We start from the raw sequence: 17284 nt of genomic DNA, 5'->3' as shown, positions 1-17284 counted from the left end.
TCCTGTGTGATTCAGATGCGGGGGCTGGCTGGGTTGGACATAAATATCTTCCTATTTCGTGATTCGGAGACATCACATTTGGAGCGTAAGGACATGGAGCAATATGAACATACATTTGGCTGGGTATGTGAAGACATCTAATATTCCAAATTATGCCAGCCTCTCTGTATTTTAAAGCCTTAAAAAGGCAGCAAAGTCCCCATTTTCTTAAATATTTCCACGGGGGTGGGTGTAGTATATAGACGCCCCACACCATTTAGCATTTAATAACTTTTGCATTGTCTCACGGATCACAGCTGATCTCCTCAACTAGACTGCAATCTCTTTGAGAACAATACCAATAAATGTGATTATTTCTGTACATCCCAAAGTGTCCAGTGTGCAGTAGGTGCTTAATGAACGCACAGCGATTAATACAGTGCAAGATATAAACCAGGTCCTCCTCCTATTGGCCAGGGTCATTTGCAGACGCAGCGCAGGGCACGGCACTGGAGTCGTTAAGGGAGCATCACACGAATTCCGTAAGCGACTGATGCACAGGAAAGGGAGCAGAGGAAGGCAGGCTGTGTCAATCAGGCAAGATCCCTGAACAAGTGAGGACACGGGGGATTTCTCAGACGTCACCTTCTAGTAAGCCAAAGCACGGTGATGACGGCAGCTTACCACGTGCCAGGGCCTGCTGTAAATATTTCATATACATTTACTCTTTAAATGTTAGCTGAATTGAATATTACGAGCATACCATCCAAGCCAGGCAACTCTGAGTGGTTGATTAAAGGAAGTCACCAGGTGGCAGCTGGCACCAGCACGAAGCTCCAGCACCGGCGTGGGGTGGAGGGTGGAGCCCTGAGGTCTCCTGGCAGCCGTGAGCCCGGGGACCGTGACTCCCGTTTCTGAGCGTGTCTGCTGGCTGCCTGCTCCTGAGGTAACAGGATCTCCAGTTCTCTGGCAGCGAGGTCGGGGGGCCCATAGCCAGGCGGCTCTCTTCCATCTCCCTCTGGTTGAATTTCCCTCCGAGGGCAAGCGCGCGGCAGCGAGCGGTGACCCAGCAGGGCAGCCCCGAGGGCATGACAGACACTGTGTGTGACAGACACTCGCGCTGGGCTCTGGGGGCAGACAGAGGTGCTGGAGGGCCAGCCCGAGGTCTCTCTGGCAGCTGTGCCACCTAACCGAGTGGCCAAGTCTGACACAACCACCGCGGGGCGAGGGAGGAAACTGCCTACAGTGCTGCCTGCCCCTGGGAGAGGAAACCATGCAGCGTGCTCTGTTTGATAGCTTGAGGCGCTCAGAGGGAGACCAGCCTGGAGAAGATGGGTCTCACCTCCCCGCAAGCCCACCCTCAGGCTGGCTGTCAGTGCTGTTTCGGGGATCCTAACGGCTTCGTGGCAGTGTGTCAGGAGGCTGCCGCTCTGCTCTCTACCGGAGGCAGCCCAGAGGAATGGAGTCCATGATGGCCAGCATCAGCCCAGTGTGACGTGCCCACCTGCCGGGGGACGTTCAGAGGCCTCATGGACAGAACGCCAGTTCCCCTGCCACTCAGAGTGCAGCCAGGGGACCGCAGCCTCGGCACCAACCCCTGAGCCGGTTAGAGGTGCAGACTCGCAGGCTCCACTCACACCTACGGACTCAGAATGTGCAGGGGAACAAGGTCCCCAGGTGATTTCTCTGCATGTTCAAGCTGAGAACCATCACTTCAGATCGGTTGTTCTCAACCCTGGCTGCACATCAGGATCACCTGGGGAGCTCTTAAAACTCCTGGTAACTCAGGTCATGCCACAGCCCAACTGCTGGCAGCGGGACCCAGGTGTTAGTATTCTTAAAGCCCGCAGGTGATTTCAGACTGCAGCCAGGGTAGGAATCACCGTTTCGGAGGTGCGTCAAGACCTCTGAGCGTGGCCCTCACACCATTAGGTGAGCCGTCAGCTGGGGCACCTGCAGGAACACTCTCCACGTGTGAGCACACGATGCTCACCCACAAGGCAAGGAGCTGCCGTGAGCTTGGTGCCTGCACCGTCCAGGCAATGGAAGCGTTCACGGCCTCTGCCGCGGCCTGGTCCGTGACCTGGTGGTGGGAGCTGGCACACAGCATCGATGGCTGGGGAGAGGGGGCTCTTCACATTGATCCAGTCCCCTTCTGAGAGGTCCCTCCTACAATACAGGCTCAGGGTAGCCCAGAAAGCTCCACCCTCTAATCATGGCGAGGCGCACTCAGAAAAGCTTTCCCGGGGAAGGGGTGGGACGCTTTCCAGCCCCCACGGGGCGTCTGGGAAGAGAAGGGGTGGATGGATCTAAAGCACAAAATGGGGGTGGGGTGGGGAGCATATGCTACAGTCTCCAAAACAAAAGGCTTTCCTTTGAGTCACTGAAAGTCAAACAAGGAAGAACTGAGGGCCTGCAGCCTCCCAGGGAGGGGAACCCATCCAGCAGGGACAGGTGCAAGACCATTTAGGCTCCATGCCACTTGGAATTCGCGGCAGAGGCAGCAACTCCATTCCCGGGCACTACTGAGCAGAGGGGGCCACCCTTCCAGCAGGGATGGAAACTGTGTTCACCCAGGCCCAGACCCCCACAGACTCCTAAGAACCTGTTAAGGCCTGACTCTTAACACATGCTATGGCCCAAGACAGGAGCTACAGACATGGCCCAGGCCTAAGCTGCTCAATACAGTTCCAGCCCCTTCCAGCCTGGTTGTTTCAGGACAGGCACGTGACTCATTTCAGACCAAGGAGACCCAAGAAATCTCCTTGGGGGTCAGGGCTTTTATGGAATTGTTGAAAGAGAACATCTCTTTTCTGTTGGGCCCGGAACGATGCGAGTCTAGAGAGGAAAGAAGCGCCAAGAGACGAAGAGAAAAAAGCATATGCACCTGGGGACTCTGTTTAGAGTCCTGGATCCAGCTGTTCCTGAAGTCAGCTATCTGTCACTTTCCAGTTATCTGAGCCACAAAGTCTGTCTCTCTGCTTTTTTTAAAAAAGCCAAACAAGCCTCTGCAAGCCTTATTTGCAAAAGAAAGAGTCCCAACTAATTCCCTGAGCAAATGGGCTGGATGAGTGATGTCAAACCATTTGAACCCTCTGGAGCCGCCCAGACAAGCTTTCTTTGGTTCTGTTTTTAAACCTATAGGACAAAGGGGTTGGGTACACTTTCAGGACAGCTGCATCCAGAACAGGTGGCAAATAAGGCAGGTATCAGAAAAGGAAGAGTCTGTTCATTGTAGATTTGCACAGGGCAGAGGAATGATCTCTTTGTATCCGAGTCACCTCTGAACAGCTCAGTAACCAGTAGAATAAGCAAACTCCAACCTCTGACCATTCCCTTCCTGTGCCCAGAGTGTACTGATGGCCTTGCTTCCTGCATTAGATGGGAAACAATCTGGCAAAGAACGAAGGGCAAAGCGCTTAGAGTGAGACAGACCCAGGTGGAGCCAGGGAGTGGCAGCAAGATCCTCGGGTGGAAAGAGCTGTGAGGGGTGTTTAGGAAAGCCAGCCTCAGACGTCTCACGTGGTGTCCTGAGCCCCAATAGGAGTGGAGCAGCAGAATGACTCCTATGCTTTCGGGGTGGCCTGGGGTGCCCCAGTTCAGCAAACTGAAAGGGACCACGAGAGCATACTCAAGGCCAACTCAGAGGGCCTGGTGCAGAGGTGGGAGGATGGAGGTCTTGATAGACCACAGAGATGGCACCAAGGGCTGGCAGCATTTCTCCCATGCAGACACCAAGCACCACAGTCTACCTCCCAGAACCTAGGGGCTCCCCACTGGGTGCTGAGGGCTGGAAGAAACACCACACTGGCTGAGATTAAGACTGGTGACCATGCATCACTGGGGGCTCAAAGCAGAAATGAAGCTGAGTTGTAGGAAAACCAAGCTGCTTCTCAGGCACCTACACTGATGGCCTGAGACCTGAACCCGGGGAGCCCAGCCTGGGGCTCGGCTCACAGCAGGCGCTCAATGAAAGGCAGCAGCACGCTGCCCCGCTGGCCCCGTACCACCTTGGGAAAAGCGTGTTTGCACAATGCTAACACAAAGTGCAACCTGCACGATGAACCAGAAGTGATGAAATTCTACATCCAAATAGAGAGACAAACCTGGACCTGAGTACAACAGGAAGATCTCCTAATCCTGTCTGCACTCGAGTCCTGGTTGTCACTTACCAGCCAGGGCTCAGTTTCTTACCTATCACAAGACCTGTCGTACAGGCTGCTGTGAAGGACCGAATGAGATGATGTAATACATAAAGGAAATATGGAGCTGATGGGAGGGATCATTGCTCACCGTTATTTTTGGCATCTCTCAGAATGCAGCACATGGGCACGCACCCACACCACCTCCACACAAGGCCTGCTCTGGCTGTCCCATCTCTAACTCACTGGGATGTGGAAATAGTGCCGCCCACAGGAGAAGATCTGTGCCTGGGAGCAGCCTGTGCTGGGAGGTAGGGGCAGCAGACCCTAAGTGCTCGATCCACCTGACACAGGCCAGCAGAGGGCGTGAGGGGAACCGTGGCTTAGAACCTGGCGCTAAGGAGGCCCTGGAAGCACATGGCAGACACCTGCCCCTTCCTGCCAGGGATGAGCAGCACCGAGTCTGAGAGAGAGCCTGGATCAGCAGCAAATTCCCTGCACCAGCCGAAGGACTCAGAGGCCTGCATGGGTCACAGAGCCAGAAGGGAGGGCTCAGCACAGAGGGACAGGGCACGGCCTTGGCCAGATGCAGCCAGTGACTGATCACAACCTCATTCACAGGCCTTCAGAGAAGAAACATGCGGGGCTGGACGCAGGTGACAAAGGGGTTAGGATGGCGAGGCTGGACACCCTCTCCCACAGTGACTGAAAGCCAGCCTGCCTGGTCTCGCCCCCAGCACCTCCCTGCCATCCCTGCCACCCAGCCCCACTTCAATGGAAGGAGGAAAGCCAGGATTATGATCTGATCCCCACCTGCAGTCACCTGAAAAATGGGAGGATGAACCTAGGCCTTCCAGAGAGTGTTGCCAGACTCTGTGCCCCTTTCTCAAACCCTAGAAACAAGTGACCCCCCAAGGAGGGTAGTGAGAGGAGGCCTGGCACGGAAAGGCACAGGCGTGTGGGGGAGGGTATACGTGTCCATGGCAATTAGGCGTCTGTCCTACAGGATGATCAGAAGGATGCTGAAGCCCAAGTACAGGGGCTGCAGTTTACAGAGATGACACAGTCATGACAGTGACTGAAATCTGCGGCTGGGGTCAATTCTTCAGCACCTGTAAAACAGGGCATGAGACGTGTGGCTCGGGTAACATGGCATTTCACCTCCAGCCTTGGAGACCATTACCTGTACTAGGGCCACTTTAAAGCCCTCTCCTTCAACTTCATGCTAACGAGCTGCTAAAACAACAGGGGGACATCTGTGGGAAGAGCAACCCCATTTTTTTTATTATGGTAAAATACATAGCAACTGTATTTTTAAAGTTTCTCAGCAGGAATAAATAACAGCCAAGAGACACAGTGATGCTATTGGAAGAATGTTTACAATTCAGAATGAAATAATTATCACAGAAATACGATTGATAGGGTGTGGTAAGAATTTTTTACAAATTAACTCAGTAAAACTGCATAAGGAAGAATGGAAAATGCAGATGAAAACATGGCCTTTAGAAGCTCAGAATTTCAGAGCTGGTAAACACTGGAGCTCTCACTTGGAAAGCAACCATTTTTCAAGCAACAGAACTGAGGCTGACAGGTTCTGTAAGTTGCCCTGGGACACAGTGAATTAGTGGCAAAACTGAGCTCTCTTAGCTAACCAAATATGATGACGCCGAACACACAATGTGATTCAAAACGCTTTTAATAATAAAACCAAAAGCAAGTGACATCAGCAAAAATTGTGGAATAAGGACCCCCCCCAAAATCTCTCCTCCATAAAAGCAACGAGACAACTGGCAAAAAAAAAAAAAAAGAATCAACTTTGTCAGAACTCTGGAAATTAAGCAAAGACTTGCAGCACTACATGGAGATTTATTCAAGACAAATGGCTGAATCTCAGTAAGAACGGTGAGCTTTGTGGCATTTTAACTTGCCTTATTCCAATCCCCTGCTCTCCAGCTCCATAGCAGCCTTGAAAAACCAACAGCTTCACAATTACTGTGTAAATCAGCAGCCTGGCAGCCACAAGAGAGGAAAGAACTGGGCTGGAACTTCTTCAAAGCTCCATTCCCAGAGAACTGTCATTATTTGACCCGTCTGGTGGTTCCCTGGAAAACCCCAATTGCAAAGGGAAAAACCCTACTCTGACCTGAGTCAGAGCTCACCCAGTGTGAAAAGCCCTTTCCTCCCACTGAAGTGCTTGTTGAAAACAATGAAAGGCAAATACCTAACTTCACTGAGGCAGTGGATAACAGTTGGGGCCAACAACAGACTAACTAAAATGCTTAAAAGGCAAAGCCCAGGTAGGGCTTTGGAAATGCAGGGCTGTGCACATACTCAGGAAAGACCTGAGAAGTCCCTAAACTCTCACCTCTGGCTGACCTTGAGGCTCTGTGCAAGTAAGAAGTGAGGGTTTGTCAACTGCCTGGCTGAGTGTTAAAGGAGTGCCCCCAACACAGAGTCTCTCAGCAAAAACTGAGAGGATTACTGGCCATCAGTGTTTAAGAAAGTCTCTGTCCAATCATTAGCTGCTTACTAAGCTAACCAAGCAGAGACATCAGTGGCCACACATGACAAAAATACAGACTTCATAGAATTAGTTCAGGAAAGTCAATAAACAAACAACAACAACAACAAACACTGGGAAGTAGGGGAGGATCTGATATCCTAAGTTGCCACATTATATTTTTTAAATGTTCAACAAAAAATTACAAGACATATAAAGAAACAAAAAGTATGATCCATACACAGGAAGCCCAGACGTTGAACTTACTAGACAAAGAAAAAAAGAGGAGCAGCTAGACAAAGAACTTAAATAGCTATTTTAAATATGTTCAAAGAACCAAGAAACCATGTATAAATGAAACTATGAGAATGATGTCTCACCAAATACAGAATATGAATAAAGAGACAGGAGTTATAAAAGAGAACCAAATAGAAATTCTGGTTAAAAAGTACAATAACCAAAAATAAAAAAGAAAAATCACTAGAGGGGCCCAATAGCAGATCTGAACTGACAGAAGAAAGATTTGATGAACTTGAAGACATGTCAATTGAGATTAACCAGCCTGAGGGGCTGGCCCAGTGGTGTAGTGGTTAAGTTTGTGTGCTCCGCTTTGGTGGCCCGGGGTTCACGGGTTCAGATCCCGGGTGCAGACTTACACACCGCTTGTCAGGCCATGCTGTGGTGGTGTCCTACATACAAAAAATAGATGAAGACTGGCAACAGATGTTAGCTCAGGGCCAATCTTCCTCACCAAAAAAAAAGAAAGAAAGAAAAAGAAAAAAAGAGATTAACCAGTCTGAGAAACAGAAAGAAATACAATCAAGGAAAAAGAACAGAACCTCTAAGACCTGTGGGACACCACTTAGCATACATATGCATATTTAGAGTCTCAAAAGAAGAGAAGAGAATGGTGCAGAAGAAATATTCAAAGAACTAACAGCTGAATACTTCCAAAATTTGAGGAAAACATTAATCTATACATCCAAGAAGCTCAATGAACTCCAAGTAGGAAAAACTCAGAGATCCACACCTAGACACATCATAATCAAACTGTCAAAGACAAAGACAAAGAAAAAATCTTGAAAGTAGCAAGAGGGAAGCAACGTATCACCTACAAGTGATCTTCAATAAGATTAACAGCTGATTTCTCATTGGAAACCATAGAGACATTCAAAGTGCTGAAAGGAAAAGACTGTTACTAAGAACACTAGATCCAGCATCCTTCAACCATGAAAGAATGGGGAACCACTGCTTAACAGGTACTGAGTTTCCTTTTGGGGTGAAAATAATGTCTTGGAACTAGTTAGAGGTGGTGGTTGCACAACATCATGAATGTACTAAATGCCACTGAATTGTTCACTTTAAAACGGCTAATTTTATGTTATATAAATTTCACCTTAAGTTTTAAAAATTAAGGAAAAAATAAGACAAATTAAGATACTCCCAGATAAACAAAAACTGAGAGAAACTGTCACTAGCAAACCTGCCCTACAAGAAATACTAATGGAAACTACACAGTAACTCAAATCCACATGAGAAAATAGAGTACCAGTAAAGGTAATTACATAGGTAAATATAAAAGACAGTAGAAATGTATTATTGTTTGTAACTCTTTTTTCCTTCTATCTAATTTAAAAAACAGTTGCACAAAGCAATAACTACAAATCTGTGTTAAAGAGTACACAGTGTATGAAGATATAATTTGTATGACAATAACAGCATAGAAAAGGGGAAAGGGAATAGAGTTATATAAGAGCAAAATTTTTATATACTATTGAAATTAAGTTGACATTAATCCAAACTATATTGTTATAAATTAAGATGTAAGTTGTAACCCCTAAGGGCAACTACTAAGAAAATAACTCAAAAAAAAAAGGTAAAGAAATGACAAGGAAATTAAAATGGCACACTAGAAAATATCTATTTAACACAAAAGGAGGCAGCAATGGAGGAACAGAGGACCCAAAAAGGCATAAGACGTAGAGAAACCGAAGAGCAAAATGGTGGATGTAAATCCTACCTTATTAGTAACTACATTAAATGAAAGTGGATTAAACACTCCAAGTAAAAGACAGAGACTGACAGAATGCAAAAAAAATGATCCAACTATATGCTGTCTACAAGAGACACACTTTAAATTCAAATACACAAATAGGTTGAAAGTAAAAAATGGAAAAATGATATACCTTGCAAACAGTAACCAAAACAGAGCTGGAGGGGCTATCCTAACATCAGACAAAATACAGTTCAAGACAAAATGACTAAAGTGGGAAATTACATAATGATAATAGGGTCAATCAATCAAGATTTAACAATTATACACATATATGCACCTAATAACAGAACCCAAATTATATGAAGCAAAACTGACAGAACTGAAGAAACAAACAGACAATTAGGCAGTAATAGTTGTAGCCTTCAATGCCTCATTTCAATAATTATATAACAACTAGACACAAGATCAACAAGGAAAGAGAAGACTTGAACAATGTGATAAATCAACTAGACTTAACATACATCTACAGAACACTCATCCAATACCAGTAGAATACACATTCTTCTCAAGGGCACATGGAACATTCTCCAGGATAGACCATTTGTTAGGCCATAAAACAAGTCTCAATACATTAAAAAAAATTAAAATAATAGAAAGTATGTTCTCCAACCACAACAGAATTGAATTAGAAAACAATAACAGAAGGAAATTTGGGGAATTCACAAATACGTGGAAAAAAATTTTTTTTTAATTTTATTTATTTATTTTTCCCCCAAAGCCCCAGTAGATAGTTGTATGTCACAGTTGCACATCCTTCCAGTTGCTGTATGTGGGACGCGGCCTCAGCATGGCCAGAGAAGCGGTGTGTCGGTGCGCCCCCAGGATCTGAACCTGGGCCGCCAGCAGCGGAGCGCACGCACTTAACCGCTAAGCCACGGGGCTGGCTCCAATACGTGGAAATTAAATAACATACTCCTAAGTAACCAATGGGTCAAAGAAGAAATCACAAGAGACATTAGAAAATACCTGGAGATTAATTAAAAAAACTTATGGAATGCAGGTAAGGCAGAGCTTATAAGAAATTTATAGCTGTAAATGCTTACATTAAGAAAGAAGACAGATCTCAAATCAGTAGCCTAACAGTCCACCTTAAGAAATCAGAAAAAGAGCAAACTAAACTGAAAGCAAGCAGAAAGAAAAAAAATAATAAAGATTAGAGGTGAAATTGAGAATAGAAAAACAATAGAGAAAATCAACTAAACTAAAAGTTGGTTCTTTGAAAAGATCAACAAAATCGACAAACCTTTAGCTAGACTCACCAAGAAAAGACTCAAAGTACTAAAATCAAGAATGAAAGAGGGGCCATCACTAATGACCTTACAGAAATAAAAACAGTTATAAGGGAAAACTATGAACAACTGTATGTCAACAAACTAGATAACCTAGATTAAATGGACATATTCCTAGAAAGACATAAACTACCAAAAGTAACTCCAGAAGAAATTATGAATTGACCTACTACAACTAAAGAGATTGAATTAGGAATTTTGAAACCTTCCACAAAGAAAAGCCCAAGCCCAGATGGCTTCACTGGTGACTTCTACCAAATGTTTAAAGAAGACCACTAATGGAGGATATGTAGTTTCTTTTTGGAGTGATGAAAACGTTCTGGAATTAGATTGTGGTGATGGTTCACAAACTCGTTTTGGGATATGTAAATTATATCTCAATTATTTAAAAAGTAGAGAGAAAAACAAAAGCAATCTAGTACAGTTATAACAACGTAATACCTAGATTTTTTTTTTCTTATTTGGTAAAGTTGAACATTATCTGAAAGGTTGTATGTGAATCATAAGCCCTTTCCTTTTTTTTTTTTTTACATCCTAAAAGTAGGTGACTTTCTATTTCATCTTTTCTACACTGTGAAAGCTGTCAATAAAGTTGAAAGACATTAGAAGGAAATGTATACAATACATACAAGAAAGGAAATATATATCCTTGATTTATAAAAAGCTCTTATACAGCAACATGAAAAATGCAAATAATTCAATTGAAAAGTGGGCAAAAATATGTAAAAATAACTCACGTGAAAGGGAATAGCCAGTAAGCACATAAGAAATGGTCAACCCCAATAATAACCAAATGCAACAATCAGACTGCTGGAAAATTTAAAAGGTAGATACTATTCATCATTGGCCGAGTGTGAGAACTAGGCACTCCCAGATGTTGCTGGTGGGAGTTAAAAAATGATACACCTTTTTTGGACAGCCATTTGACAGTTTCTATCAAAATCTTAAAGGCACTCATCCTATGACACAGCAATTCCACTTCTGGGAATTTATGACACAGCAATTCCACTTCTGGGAATTTATTCCATAGAAATACTCAGGAGCACATACAGATAGATGAGAAAATAAATTCCCTGCAGCCAGATTGGTACTAAACATTTAAACATATCATAAATACTCCTTGGCATGGGAATGGTTAACTAAATTATTTAGAATACTAAAAAGTAGTTAAAAGAAATGAGGTAGATCTATTTACTGACACGGAAGTATAAAATATATTATGAAGTTTAAATAAAGATCTACAGAAAAATATGCAAACATAGTATGATTTAATTTTTGCAAAGAATGTAAACTCCGAAATGCATGTGTGCCTGTGTGTGTGTGTGTGTGTGTGTGTGTGTGTGTGTGTGTAAATGTTACCAGTTATAGACCAAGCTGGATTCCTTAGAGGGAAGCAGAAAGCAACGGCATCCCTCTTCATGCTCTTACTAAAGTGACTCTGGACCTGTTCCTGCCACCCCACGCATCTCAGCCACAGCTTCCCGGGCTCTCTGAAATAGAAGATGAGTAGCCCAGTCCAGTCCAGGGCACTGGCAGAGCCCTTTCCACAAGAAAGTGTCTCCACTCCCTGGCTGACAGAGGCCCGGAGGTCCACGGGGGAAGCTGTGTGGACATCTCCCTGGCCGGCTCCCCACCTGGCTTGGACCTGGACAAAGGGCCCTCAAAGACAGGCCCAGTCCAATGGGGAGAGGGCCCTCCCGGCAGTCTGAGCTCCCTCTCTCCACCCTACTCTTGCCTCCCCGTAGCCGCATCACCCTTGACCTGGGCCCACCTCCCCAAGGCCAGCTCACTAACTCTCTAGGAACCCCTTTGGCCAGGTCCCTCCTGGGGAGCCCTCGCCCTGGCCACACCCCTGGCAGCAGTGCCATCGGTCCAGAGAGGCCCTTCCCACAACCTCCAGGCATGCGGAGTCGGGGAGGCACCTTCCCCCCATTAGTGAGGGCTGCAGGGAAGGAAATGGGCTCGCTGATAACGTCGCCAAAGAAATTCTCTCCACCTAAGATTCCAGCTCCTCGGCAGGCTGGAGGTGGCTGGCACCAATGTGCCCCCTGCCTTCACCACACTGTAGAAACGGGCCGTGCAGCACCTCAAAACTGTCCTCAGTCAAGACTGCAAAAGGAGTTCTATTTTCACATCCTGTTGTGTAAAAGTATAGAAAAGATCTGGAAGGATACACAATGGCTTATCTCTGGGGAAGGGATTATAGCTTTTACTCTACATGCTTCTGTAGGATTTGATTTTTTTTTTCAATTACTCATGTAATTAAAAGATAATTAAAAAGAAAAAAGTCTTCTGAGTCTCTTTCTGACCTTCTTGGTCAGACTGACCTGAACAGATTGTCTTTTACTGAGGAAGACGACCCTTCAGCAGGAGCCTAGGCAAGGATGAATCTTCACGTCCACCTGACTGCACCTGAACTCCCACGGGCCACACAGAACAGTCAGGTGGGCGCCATCTCAAGACTCGGATGTAATGAGCTGGGAAGGGGCTTGGGCATCAGGCTGTGTTGAAACTCCCCAGGTGACCCCTATGTGCAGCCAGGGTTAAGCAGCAATGGGCTTGCTCCTTTCAACAGTGCCCAAACCACTCCCAGCTACCCCCACGCCCACCCTCAACTCCCCTACTTGTGTCAACACCACCCCCCTCCTCACCCAGTAGACCTGGAAAGACACTGCAAAGCTAGAAGCAGCAGCATTAGGGGAGGAGAGGATGACATGGGAGGCCACGGCCAGGAGTGGGAGGGCTGACATTACGCTGCAGTATCATTCACTGGACACCAAACAGTGCGGCCAGCCCACTGGCAAGGAAACCCTTTCAACTGGACCTGAGAACCTCTCAAGAGTCAGGGTCTACTAAAGCATTTCCATTTTTCTCCAGCTTTCTTCTGCAGGATCATCAGCTGCCACTGTTTCTTATACACCATAGAATCCTTGGTTTTTTGCTTTATCTGGAGGGTCTCTTTGAGTGATTTCTGTTCCCCCGCTCCCGATATAGGATGTAAAGGTGATTTCTGAGCCCCTCTGGGCTTGAAAATATCTTTACTTGTCCTCATGCTTGATTAACAATCTAGCAGGAAATAGCACTCTCGCTCAGAAACCACCGCCAGAACTCAGCACACGTCGAACCACCATAGCTTCAAGTGGTGCCGATGAGAAGTCTGCTGCCACTTGGATTCTGTTTCTTTTCGGCAACCTGCTTCTTCTCTCTAGAAGTTTTAACACTATTTTCCTTACCCTTACAATTCTGAAGTTTTGCTACGATGTATTTCCCCCAGGCCTCTCCTTTGAATGGGAGGCTGGCCGTGGCTCTGGCTGGGTAGGTGGGACACGCTGACAGGCTGGCAGCCTGGGACTCTCTCACGACTGCCCAAAATAAGACAGCTTTATTCTGCAAGCAAAGCACGTGACGTCTTTTACTCCTGGACAGCCTCACCTTCTTTTGCTCTCCTCTGCATCTGTTCAGAGGTCTGAAGTTACCTCAGGCTGTACCATGATCCTCTCTCAGACCCCAACACCACCACAAGGAGCCTGCCCAGGCAGACTGCCCACTCTCCTCAGGGAATGCTCTCGGGATTTTATTCCAGAGGCAATGTGTATGTGCAGTATGTGCCTGTGGGGGAAGCTTCGAATTCTTTGTGTTTAACCACATGGAGCTCGGAGCTCCCCCAGGGCTCTCACGAAAGACTCACGGGTCTCTCTAGGGTCTTGGACAGTAGTGTCCTCTGCTCTGGTCTCCTTGTCAACCCAAATTGTTTTTACCTTCTAGGGATTCCTCTGCATTTCTGGGCCGCTGAGGGTGTTATGACTTCACTTCTTTTTACCTCATTGTTTATCATTTCCTGGGGACCCCGAGAGGGAGGAAAGTGTGCCTAGTACACCACCACGAACTCTAACTCCCAGGACAATAACTTGATCAAACCAAACTTCTGGAGAGAATCACAGTGATCACCTCATCCAAACCTCTCATTTGACAGATGAGGAAATGGAGACCAAGAAAAGTCAGTGACTTGTACATGTGCCATCTTGGCTGGTCACTGGGAAGCCAGGACAGATCAAGGGCCCTGCCCCACCAGCAGTGCCCATAAGCCAAGACCATCAGACTTTCCAGAGCCTGGAGTTTATTTTTAATCAGGAAATCTGACAAGGCTTCAAACAAGAATAGGTAGGCGCCCTTGGCCCTGCCAGGACTGTGAAGCCAGCAGAGCTCGTCCACGTTTTAGCACTTCCCCCAGGGTGGGGGTGGCAATCTTGGCGGCTGTGAGATGCAAGGCCAAACTTCCCTGAAGCCACCCTAAGACCAGGCAGCTGGGCTGGCTCAGCTTAGCACTGGACACAACCTCAGGGATGGCCGAGTCCAGCCCTGTGCACGAGGCACACCCCTCCTCTGCCCAGGGCTCCAGCAGGGACCTGTCTGAACAGGGCACTCACCCAGCCTAGCTCCCCGCAACCACCTGGGTCTCGGGCCTGAGCACATAAGCTGGAGACCCGACCCCACAGCACAAATCCCCAAGAAACGGAGCTGGACACAGGCACTTCCAGCAACAGCTCTGGACAAACCACGAGACAGGGGCTTCTTTCATCATAGGTTCCAATCAGTAATATTCTGCTCAAACTTTGATTCAAGACACTGTGTTCTCCAAGTGGAAAGCCATCTTTTTAGGTGTAGAGGGAGTAAAGAGAGTGGGAGAGAATCACCCCCTCACCCGTCCCCGCCAATCTCTATAAATGATCTGGCTGCACTCTGCAGGAGAGGGACAGCTCATGAGAGGCCAAATTGGGCAGCGTTTCAACGTTAATTAGAGCAGAGAAGCAATAACACAACCGCACCACATGCAAGTCGCATGAAGGAGAGAGAGACGCTGGGCAGAGTGGCCACATAAAGCAGCAGCATATGTGACTTCCCCTGAAATGTGACAGAAAAACCTTGGGGCTACCTGAAGCCACCCACAGAGGGGAGTGGGGCGGGCCCTCTTGCTCAGCTTTGGTGAGTGGGCAGCAATCTGTATAGCATGAGAAGGGAGGTAAATCTACATAATATGAGAAAATAGGCAGAGAAATGATTTGGGGAAAGGAGTTCCGTGAAACCTTCTCAACAGCCTCAATTCCTTCAGCTCCTGTGCTCTCCCTCAGTGGCATCTGGAGTCCACATCACGTGGTTTAACACAATTATTATTCAAGTATTTCAGCAGTTATTACTTCTCCGACCAGACCGTAAGCAATTCAGAAGGCAGGTGCCAGTGCCTTGAGGTCAGTAAATTCCTGTCGGTCACTGGCTCAGGATTTCACAGATGAGTCTGTCCATTCATCATAAAATCTGTCCTCAGCATCTTCTAGCTCTAGGCACTGTGCTAAGTGCCCAGGACACAATAATGACACCACAGGGAGGACTCTGCCCACAAAGATCTGGGGGCAATTATGACACAGTGTGGCAGGTGCCAGGATAGAAGGGCAGGCGACTCAGAGGCCAGGAAGGAGGGATGCTCAGCCCAGAAGATGTGAGGTCTAGGCTGAGGATGCAGAGATGAACAGAAAATCTGCCAGACAAATACTGTGCGTGGTCGGGGGTGGGGAGCATGATTCCAGGAAGGGGGAACAGCATTCTGCAAAGGCCTGAGACAGGAATGAACAGAAACTGTTCAAGAAGTGTAAGTGTTGGATTAGGGGTGGATAACTTCTAAGCTAGAGAAGTGAGCAGAGGAAAGCTAGGAATATTAGGAATACTAGGCCATGTTAAGGTGTCTGGACTCTATTCTAAAGGTAATGAGAGAGTGACAAGGTCTTCAGCAGGAGGATGAGATGATCAAATCTGAGTGTCAGAAAGATCCCCTTGGTTGAAAGGGCAGAGCCGGGGGTGGGAGAGGGCTGGAGTGGTGGCATGGGATAAGAGGAAGGGACCAATTTGAGGGCTTTTTAGGAGACAGAATGTAGAGGACATGGTGCCTAAAGGAGGGCTGGGAAGAGACACAAGGATCGACACTGGGGTTCAAATGCAGGCAAGCAGGTGGATGGTGGAGTCACTCCCCAAGTCAGGGGACTTGGCTTTGCTGGGGAGAGAAATGAAGATGCATTCACAGTTCTGGACACGCACCTTTTTAGAGAAGAAAATATTTCAGAGGCATAAATTAACAGCTGAAAAGGAATAATTGTTCTAAATTTATCAATTTCATATAAACACTTACATTCATATAAACATTCATGTAAATACTTACAAAAACAAATCCTGAAGGGCCGGCCCCGTACTGTAGTGGTGAAGTTCGCCCACTCTGCTTCAGCAGCCCAGGGTTCGTGGGTTCAGATCCCAGTCGCGGACCCACACACCGCTCATCAAGCCATGCTGTGGAGGCATCCCACATACAAAATAGAGTAGGACTGGCACAGATGTTAGCTCAGGGACAATCTTCCTCATAGAAAAAATAAATAAATCCTGAGTGGTCAAAAAAATTCACCGAAACCTGCACCCTACACACATCCTAAGAAGCAAGCCTGGAGCAGGGGTGCAAACTCCACAATCTTTTATACAACAGAAAAAACCAGATCATAAACCTGAAACATCCTGACAACTGTCAGCCGTGTGACACTCATGACATGGAAGTGAGCCCCGGGTTGGGATCTTTCTAAACCTCTCAGCACAGAGGCAGTTACTTCCGGGAGAGGAGAGGTACCTGAACCCGTTGTCAATGACTAGACAATTGAGACACTGCTTACCCTTCTGGGATTATTTTATTTTTAAATTATTATACAGTAAATCTGACTTGTTTTTGGTGCAAAGTTCCATGAGTTCTGACACATGTACAGATTCCTGCACCACCACCACAGCCAGGATACAGAGCAGTTCCATCACCCTCAAAACACCTCCCCCGTGCTGCTCCCTTAGAGTCACACAGCCCCCTCCTCCAACCCCTGGCAACCGCTGATCTGTTCTCCATCACTGTGTCCTGTCTTTTCGAGAATGTCACAAAAATGGAACTGAACAGTACATAACATTTTGAGACTGGCTTCTTCCACTAAGCATGATGCTTTTGAGATTCATCCAAGCTTTTGTGTGTGTCAATAGTTTGTTCCTCTTACCCTTCTGGTATTAAACACAAAAGCACTGACAGCGTTGCAAAGGTATATTTGCTTTGCTCCTCTCATCACCTATGTTTTCTCTCTCATGGGTCCCAAAGAAACTGTCTCTGTCTCAGGTGCCCTGAGAGCAGCAAACCAAACTCATAATATGGACTAAACAGAAAATCAGTGACTTTTGCTGAAATAGATTAGTAAAACACTAAAGCCCTGAAGGTTTTGTCTGTCATAATTTTTCTGGTCATTTTTAACTC

At 46.7% G+C, this 17284-nt stretch overlaps 1 protein-coding gene across 1 annotated transcript in view; it reads right to left on the bottom strand.

The window, feature by feature from the left end:
- CRACDL (CRACD like) overlaps window positions 1–16252 on the bottom strand; it is a 90282-nt gene extending 74030 nt beyond the window's left edge. Inside the window, exon 1 of the mRNA XM_058534497.1 lies at window positions 16175–16252. The gene's annotated coding sequence lies outside the window, so the exon portion shown is untranslated. The remainder of the gene's footprint in view (window positions 1–16174) is intronic.
- Between the last annotated feature and the right edge of the window lie 1032 nt (window positions 16253–17284).

This window comes from Diceros bicornis, chromosome 40, assembly GCF_020826845.1.
Source record: "Diceros bicornis minor isolate mBicDic1 chromosome 40, mDicBic1.mat.cur, whole genome shotgun sequence".
In the NCBI taxonomy this organism is placed as follows: domain Eukaryota; kingdom Metazoa; phylum Chordata; class Mammalia; order Perissodactyla; family Rhinocerotidae; genus Diceros; species Diceros bicornis.
This window is presented reverse-complemented; position numbering and strand designations above follow the sequence as displayed.